Source organism: Tupaia chinensis, unplaced genomic scaffold (assembly GCF_000334495.1).
Source record: "Tupaia chinensis unplaced genomic scaffold, TupChi_1.0 Scaffold139055_1, whole genome shotgun sequence".
NCBI classification, from domain to species: Eukaryota; Metazoa; Chordata; class Mammalia; order Scandentia; family Tupaiidae; genus Tupaia; species Tupaia belangeri.
The window spans coordinates 111,030-119,795 of NW_006198945.1; the positions used below are offsets into that span (position 1 = coordinate 111,030).

Here is an 8,766-nt window from a genome sequence, read left to right on the forward strand (position 1 = left end):
GGTGTTGCCTGATTCTAGAATTGCAAATAAATGCCAGTTAGATCTATACCTAAGTTTGTTGTAATTTGTTCTTTGGACACTGATGGTGAATGAGTGAATGAATGAACACATGATTACAAGTGATATTACAGGTAGAGGTTTGAGGTTGAGGCATAATGAACTGAAAAAATGAAGAAGCATGTTTCATATACTCAGGGACAATGGACAGGCCAAAAGTAACCAGTAAGTGCAGACATGCTTGGAACATGGCCAAAAAGCTCTCCAAAATTGTTTAAAAATTAATAAAGAGGATTGACAGCATACACAATAGGAACCAAAAGGCTGAAGCAGTTGCAAAAAGGAGTCTTCAGTGCTGTCATACTCTTAAGTAAACGGAAATCAATGTGGCAAACTCTGATTCTGCCATCGGTGACTTCTGAGATGTGTGAATTGATGCAGGAAACATCCTTTACAGTCAACAATCTGTGAATAAAAAGTTCATTGATATTGAAATACTCATTTACACAAAACATGACACTACTGCCTCTGTACTGACATTTTATATTAATAGTTTTGCTTTATTTCACTGCATATCAGGGAACTATCTAAATTCTAAGTCGGTCAATGTGGCTAAGTCAGGATCTTTGGAATAGCCATAAATCAATTCACTTCAACCTGTGATGAGAACAAGATCTCCAAACAAGCCACATTTTGCTTCCCTAAGCACCAAAGTCAAATTCAATCTACCTTTAGGAACAAATACTCAGCTCAGTGATTCTACAACTTTAAAGCACTTCAGACACTAACAACCATCCTGATTTTCTAGAGGATTCTGATTTAGAAGGCCTGTATGGACCTTCAGAATCCACGCTGATAATAAACTCTGAGATAATTCTGATATGGGCAGGCCAGTATCATGAGCACTCTAGGAGAGAGAGCAATGAACTCCAACCCAATGGTTTTCAACCAGTAGTAGAGAGGGATGGGGATGTGGGGATTGTGTCCCTCAGGGACATTTAGCAATGTCTAGAGATAGTTTTGTTCACGACAACTGGTAGAAGAGTGCCATTGGCTTCTAATGGTCAGAGGCTAGGGATACTGCTAAACCTCCAGCAATGCTCAGAATAGCCTTCAGCAGTTAGCCCAGAATCCTGGGCTAACCACTGGTTCTGAGGCTACATGCTGGAATCATGTGGGGAAGTTTTAAAAAAACTTTTGTCTCACCCCAAAGCACCTAATTGGTCTGGCATGTACCATGGGCTTCTGCACTTTTAAAGTTACAAGTGACATTTAATGTTCAACCAGGGTTGAAAATCATGAATATAGTAGGCTGGTGGTTCTCAAACTTGACCATGATCAGAATAACCAGGATGGTTTTTAAAACGTAGATTGCAGGGCCACTATGTTAGAGCATAGCTCTGGTGTGGAATTTGAGAGTCTACATCTCTATAAATTCCCAGGTAATACCCATGCTACTGGTTTAAAGACCACAGTTTGAGGCTGCCATGGAAGGCATTGAGAAGTAATTCTCTCTCTCTTTGTTCTCATTATGACCTACCATTTACATTTTGGGACACTGAGCTGGAAAGATCATGATGATATCAGAAGAAAGAAGTAAGGTTTAGATACATTCACTTGAAAAGATGAAATGCTCTTCAGGACAGAGGGGAGGCAATCCTAATATCTTCCAGTACTCTTCCCCTATTCATCAGATAGGGGAGTCTAGGACATCCCATCCCAGAGCTGAACAGTGTTGGGAATCAGAAAATGACACCTCCCCCATATGGTATTTTTTGGCATGCTGATCAATTTGGTCTGAAGGAAATCAAAGGTCCTTAAAAACAGGCTCAGAATCAAGTTCTCTCTGACCTCCCTCCACTCTCTTGTCTTTCTTTCCTCACATATAGGAAGGGGCTTTCTTTAGAGTTTCTCTTATATGACTAGGAACTCAATTGTCTTGATCCCCCTTTCCTGTAATATCATCAACCAGAGAAGATTAATTCATAACACAAGAAAGGAAACTAGGTAGTGCAGTCCACAAATTGGGATCCTTGTATTAGCCTGAAAACACATTGGGTTTACTCCTGGGCACCCAGAATCCTTAGGGGATCATGGTGTGACAAGACTGTCAAGGGTGCTTCTCTCCCTCTTCCTCCTCTCTCTTGTGCATTCACATGCTATCATTTAAAAAAAAATAAAAGGAAACTAAAGGTATTCCTACCCAGGACACTTGCCTGGACAGACTTTTCACCTATTCTTCTGAGGACAACTCTAGAGTTGTCCTAATAAATGTTATCTGCATAATAAGACAGTCTCTATTCCTGTGCAGTACCATCCCCCACATTCCCATAACTTGTTTATCTCATTCAGCCCTCAAAGAAAATAATTTACTAATCATTTTTCTGAGCATTGACCCCATTTAGTCCATTTCCCTTCCCCTCTAAAGAGGTTGATTAAGTCTTAACTATGTGGCCCCTCGTTGAGTTCCTTTATTTTTATTATTATTGTTACTTTACACAGTTGAGTTTCCCACATTTGGGGAAATTGCAGGTGTCAGCACATCTGGAGTGCAATGGATAAGCCTCACCCAGGGAAAACCACCTCCATGATCATGGTATCTCCCTGCTAGGTAAGTATGAGTTCCTATTTTGTATGGCTCTTAATGCAGTGCTCCCAAGAAACTGTTCTTTCTCCTATTAATCCATGGATTATAAACTCATTCCATTGACACTTTAGCAGGTAGAAAGGAAAGCTTTCCCTTTGCCCCTGCAACAGCAAAACAGCTCCAGATTTTGGAATTTAATCAACCTTGAACTTCAGCTTGCCAAAGACTTTGGCTAGAGATAGTGAATGAGACCACAGCACAGATGTGCATCTGCAGCTCGTGGATGTCATCAGGGGCTGCTTGGGAAGAGAATGCATGCCCTTGTGGCTACTAGTGACAGAGCAGACTTACAAATCACTGAAAGGTAAATAAGGGATGGGGGAAGAGCACTAATATGAAGCTGGGTGACCAGCTTCTAGTTTGAGACAAATCTGCAAATGCTGATGGACCAGGCACTCCATGAGAAGTACTGTAGTGATGCACTACCAGGAGACTGTGAGACAAAGGACAAGTAAGATGTAGATTCCAAACTATGGAATTTGTTTTTATCCATTTCCATGTGGTGTTTCTCTTGACCAGTCTTAAGGCCCACAAGCCACAACTTTGGCTTTCCTACTCTGTTTGCATTTCTTGTGTACATGACTCTCAACTTGCAAGAGAGGGGGAATAGGAAAGAACACGGCTTCTGGATCCACTGTGCCTTGAATATTAGAGCTGATGCTCACTGCATTTATAATCTTGGCTCCATGTGCCTCCATCTTCTCATATACATAGAAGGAATACTAATAGTATCTATTGTGTAGATTTGTCATGATATTTGAATGAGATAATACATCTTAAAAAGTTTTATTTATTTGATTCATGCTAGCATGTGTGTACACATAAGAGAGAAAGAATGTGAAGCAACTCTAAGAGGGATGTGGTCATATCATGATCCTCCTCCCTTAACTTCCCAATTCATCAGGATCTTGGTGTGCATATACCAGGTGTGTTGTGGCTCAACTGGGCCAGGAATTCAAAATCACGGTTGGCTGTGTGTTCCAGCACTGCAGTTCAGTTCAGTACATACTATGCCACAGAGGCTGGGCCAAAATTAAATAATACATTTATAGTGCTTAAGATAGCACCTGGCAGACAGTGAACACTAAAATGTAGTATATAATACAGGATGTAAGTTTTATAACCAGCATTTTAGTAAATTGACAAAAACTCACTTTTTTTAAATAAAAAGATAATACCAGGTGATAGCAAGAGAGGGAAAATTATTAACAATGGCTTTAATAAAGATCGAAAAGATCTTTGGACTTGTTCCATGGCCTAGTGGTTAAGGGAACTGGATCTCCCACATGGCTGACTGTATGGTTGGAATTCTTGCCCTGTCGGTTTGGAAAACACAACAGGCACATGAGTGTGTGTGCCCAAAATCCTGACAGGAGGGAGAAATGGAGGGGTAAGGATTGAACCATGATCAAACTCCATTGGGAGTTTGCTTTTTTCCTCTTCCTCTCTCTATGTATCTCTCTGGTGAGCCCATGCATTCTCTGGGGGTGGCGTGGGGAGAAGATTGCAAAGACCTCATTTATAAGAACTTAAGAAAATATGTTGGGTTTACAATAATTGTTCACTTCCAGAAATTAGCATAGTTGCCAATGAGCATGTTTACCTCTAAATAGCCAGTCCACCCTGCCAAAATGAAGAAAAAAGATCAGGTCATTGAATAAAAATCGACAGAAATGAAACAATTTCAAATAGCAATGCAAATATAAATAAGCATAAATAAAAATAGACAAATCACTTCATATTTTTCTTTAGCAAAACTTGTTAGAGCCCGTTTACTTGTGTTTAAAACATTATTTTCCAACAACAAGCTTGGACAACTTCAAATTCAACAAGAAAAGAGTTTTAATTCAGTCCAGTTAAAGATGGTTGTCAGAGGGTCAGCAGAGAAGTGTTCACAATGTGGCCATCTCAAACTCATGTGTTCCCTGTACAAGCCAGGAAAGCAAAAATATAAACTAGCTGTCAGAAAACAGATGGAAAGGGGAAAGAGACATGAGACTGTCCTGCAGCAAGATGATCATACTGTGCTTCTCTTTTTTTGCTCTGCCATGAAGAAACAGAGGGTGTTAGGAGGAGAAGGGAGAACCCTTTGACCTTAAGAAGAGTGGTTTGGTTTTGTTTTGTTTCCATTGAATCTAGCAGTGTAGGCATGTGACTGTGTGACTTTTTTGTTTGTGGTTCTGATTACAAGAGGCAACTCATCAGCTGAGAAGAGCGCCTCACTATAAATAAATAAATAAATAAAGTCTTTGGCCCTAAACTAGCTTCAAGTTTTGTGTTAAGATAAATCTTTTGATCAGGATTTCTCCACCTTAGTACTTACTGCTACAATATTTGAAACTAGAACATTCTTTATCGTGGAGAGCTGTCCTGTATACTGCAGGATGTTTAACAGCATCCTGGCTTCTTACCCACTACGTAACATTCTCCTCCCAGGTTTTAACAATTAGAAATATCTCTAGACATTGCCAAACATCCCCTGGCGGGTGGGGACAATCCCTTCTGATTGAGAATCACTACTTCTGATGATCTGACCCAGATTAGAAGATGTAGAGCAATGCTCCCTAGTGGATCAGTGGGAAAATCCAATTAAAAACAAATTTCAGGGAGAAGCAGGTGGTGTGGTGTTCAAGGCACTGGACTCCCACATTGCTGATGGTGGTTCAAGTCCCCAGACCTGGAACCTTGCTTTCTTACTTCCTCTCTCTCTCTTTTTCTCTCTCTCTCTCTGGTAAATGTATGTGCCCTATAGTAAATTAAAAAGCAATAATAATAATAAATAAAATTAAATAAATATTTTTTAAATAACACAAATTTCAATCCATTATAAACCTATACATCTTTAAAACACAATAAAATATGATTACTTAAAAATAAGGGAACAGATAAAAGGACATAAAATAAAAACTATTTTTAATTATTAGGCTCAAGTGAAATCAATTTACTCTGTAAATCTGACAAAAAAGTTCCCACTCACTCAATTTCTGTAGTTATCTCATGTGAAATATTCATGAACAGTGGGCCAGCCCAGTCTTGAATAGCTCTAATTTGGAGAAAATTAGACTTAAAGAGAGAAAAACTACATTAAATTAAGTAATACCTTCAAAATAATAAAAGAAATTATTCTAAAGTCTTTATATTTCTTATAACTCATTCAACTTTTTTTATCTTTAAATTATATTATTTAAGTTAGACTTGGTGATTTTGTTGGCAACTGCTGTTCAATTTTTAAAAGGAGTAAATGACTTCAGAAAAGCATAATTTATAGCTGCTATCCCCAGAAAAGCTGGCTATGGCTCTAGCTGAGATACCGCATTTGGCTTGTAGATAGTACTTCACTTCTTTGATTCTTAACTGATTAATTAATTTAACATATATTTGTTCAATGATCCACTATGCACCAGCATTGGGCTGGGCCCTGCAGAGTGAAAGATCAGTAAGGGAGTAATTCCACCTTCCAAGGAAGGTTATAACATTCAGAAAACCTTTCGGGAGGATGTGATGCCTTGGCTGGGACCCAAGGAATGAGAAGCAGTCCAGGGAGTGAAGCAGAGGAGGCTGAGAGGGGATTTCAGACACAGGGTACTGCATGGGAAATAGTCAGCAGATTAGTCATGACCTCTCCAGGGAACTGAAAGTAGAATGTAACTGAAGCTGAGAGTGGGAAGGAAGGGCATGAGAGTGAAAGGGGAAGAGTCATAGAAATAACTCAGGGTTCAAATCATGTCTTATCAGCCCTTGCTATGCCAGGTAAGGTGCCAAGGATCAGCAGCACTAGTATCGTCTGGGTGCTTTTTTGGAAATACAGAATCTCAGATCCCACCCCCAGACCTACTGAAACAGAATCTACATTTTTCGGTGGGGGTGGGGAGAGGTTTTTGCTATAGGGCATGTGCACTCACCAGAAAGACAGAGATAGAGAGACAGAAAGTGAGAAATCACCCTCCAGGGGGGATGGCCATGCCGCAATCCCCTCTCCTCCATTCTCCTCTAGGGATCTTGGGCATGCATGCACATGTGCCTGGCGTGAGTTTAAGCCACCGGATCTGGGACTCAAACTGCAGTCGACTATATGGGAGTCCAGGGACATAGCCCCTATGCCATCTGCTGGTCCCCAGAATCTACATTTTAGTAACAGCCTCAGGGGATTCATAGGCTGAGTAGAGCCTAAGAAGCACTGCTCTAAGACACCTGAAGACTCAATTGTTGATTGGAGTTTTTATCACAAAGGATATGGGTAGTTGCTACAAGGGTTTTAGGCACTAAAGATCGACTAAATCAAGAATAGTCCCAGACATTCTCAACTGATTTTGCTACAGGTACCAGATATATGGGTATGTACATCTATATTGACCTTCCCAGACTCCTGAGCACCTCACTGGAAATCTACTGGAGTAATTTTTAAGAAAGCTACTGATCTCATGATTAAAATAACATATCCCTTTGCCATTTCTTTTTGTCTTTAATGGGAATGTTATTCCTGGAGTTGAGGCAGCCATCTTGGCTTGGGGAGAAAGATCAATACTGGCCATAACTTGTTGGGCTGTGGATCCTAAGCAAGGAGATGCTCTCTTCCAGACCCTTTTTCTTGGTTTGAGTTTTTTGTTGTTTGCAACTTAAAGCTCTCCTGTGACTGGTCCAGAATGACAAATTATTAATGCATCAGTTAGGATTATATTTGCACATATATGAAACCAAATATCATTTGTGCTTTAACAAGATATACATATATTATACCCTGACATAGAAAAGAATTCAGTGATACGCAGTCTAGGCTAGAATGGCAGCTACCAGAAAATATCAGGAACTTCGTTTGCCATCTTCATCATTTTCCATTGCATGGCTTCTATCCTCATTGGCTGTCATAATTGCTAAAATTCTACCCTTCCCATCTACACTCCAGGTCAACAGTCCACTTCCTAATTTTAAATGTACTTTTCTTAAAATATCATGCCAAACTTCTATTTACATGCAATTGGTCAGAACTTGGTATATATTTATACCTTCTTGTGAAGGAGGCTAGGTTATTTATTTATTTATTTATTTTTCCCCTGGGTGGCCACACACTAAACTAAAACTCAGAACTCTGTGACAAAATAAGTAGAAGAGAATGGATATTGGATATACCCAGCTTTCTGGAAGACTCTTCCATAATTAGGTTTTCATTTCAAGAGAATCATTTTGGCCATAGTCTGGCATCAGACTGTAGAGAAAGAAGTCCGAAGGTAGGTAGCGGGACACTCTAGGGAAAGCGTTGGAAAAATTATGTAAGCTAAATCCACCTGCCGCCTGTTTTTGTAAATAAAGTTTTATTGCAACATAGTTAGGTTTATATATTTGCATACTGACTGTGGACACTTTTGCTCTACAGTGTAGAGTTGAGCAACTGCAACAGATACTATATGGTCTGTAAAGTCTAAATTATTTATTATTTGGCCTTTTATAGAAAAACTTTGCTAACCCCTGCTCCAGAGAGTTGAAGAAAACACACTTTTGGAAGACATCAAGAAGGTGGAAAGAGTAAGTGATTGTTGGGTGTGGGGGATTAGAGACTGAGAGTGGAGATCTGGACGAAACAAGAGGAGTATTACTAAAACCCTAAACAGTGTCCAAATCACTGTCCAGGAAATCAAGTTCCCATGGGAGGACTCTTGTGAGATTTCAGTTTTATCATAACTAAACAAGAAAAAAATAACTCAGGTTTTGAGATCTTGGCTTTGATTAATGAAAAAAAAAATGAAAGAGGACTAGTATCTATTTGAAAAGGGGAAGAGAGGGAACCAGCAGTTAGCGTAATGGCTATGCTGCTGGACTCCCACATAGAAGACCGCAGTTCGTGTCCCGGACCTGGTGGCTTAAAACTCACGCCGGGAGTGTTTGCGTGCGTGCGTGCCCAAGACCCGGAGAGGAGAATGGAGGAGAAGGGATTGCGGCGTGACCATCCCCTCTGGGGGGTGATTTCTCGCTTTCTGTCTCTCTGTCTCTCTCTGTCTGTCTGGCGAGCGCACGCGCCCTATAGCGAAACCCTCTCCCCCCCCCCAAAAAAAGGGGGAAGAGAAAGAACATGGAAACATGGAGTGTCTACAATGTGTAAGACACTATTCTAGAAATGTATTTATTCT

General features: G+C 40.1%; 1 pseudogene; it reads right to left on the reverse strand.

Moving 5' to 3' along the window:
* Positions 1 to 2,488: 2,488 nt before the first annotated feature.
* On the reverse strand, positions 2,489 to 2,616 carry LOC114004605 (uncharacterized; annotated as a pseudogene).
* Positions 2,617 to 8,766: the final 6,150 nt, after the last annotated feature.